Below are 548 nucleotides of genomic sequence, written 5' to 3'. Positions count from 1 at the left end.
GTGCTGCAGAAGTCAGGAAAATTGTTCAAAGTATCTGAAGAAAGATACCTTGACCAGATTAACTAACCCCATCTTGCCTTTCTCTGACTCTGTGTTTGTCAGCTTAATTTTTACTTTCATGAACAATGGACTGATAGATGAATATCTTTGTGACATGGAACCAAAACTACCAAAAATATCTGGAAGCCCAAATGGGAGACATTATCTATCCTGATAAGGCTGGGCTCTGAAGCATAAATAAATCATAGGAGGACCAAATTGTCCCCACAACCACTGATAGTGATAGTGATAGTGATAGTGATTTTGATAGTGATAGTGATAGTGATAGTGACTGTGATAGTGATAGTGATAGTGATTGTGATAGTGATAGTGATTTTGATAGTGATAGTGATTGTGATAGTGATAGTGATTGTGATAGTGATAGTGATTGTGATAGTGATTGTGATAGTGATAGTGATTGTGATAGTGATAGTGATAGTGATAGTGATTGTGATAGTGATAGTGATAGTGATAGTGATAGTGATAGTGATTGTGATAGTGATAGTGAT

This window comes from Mus caroli, chromosome 16 (assembly GCF_900094665.2).
Source record: "Mus caroli chromosome 16, CAROLI_EIJ_v1.1, whole genome shotgun sequence".
In the NCBI taxonomy this organism is placed as follows: domain Eukaryota; kingdom Metazoa; phylum Chordata; class Mammalia; order Rodentia; family Muridae; genus Mus; species Mus caroli.
Note: the sequence above shows the minus strand (reverse complement) of the source record.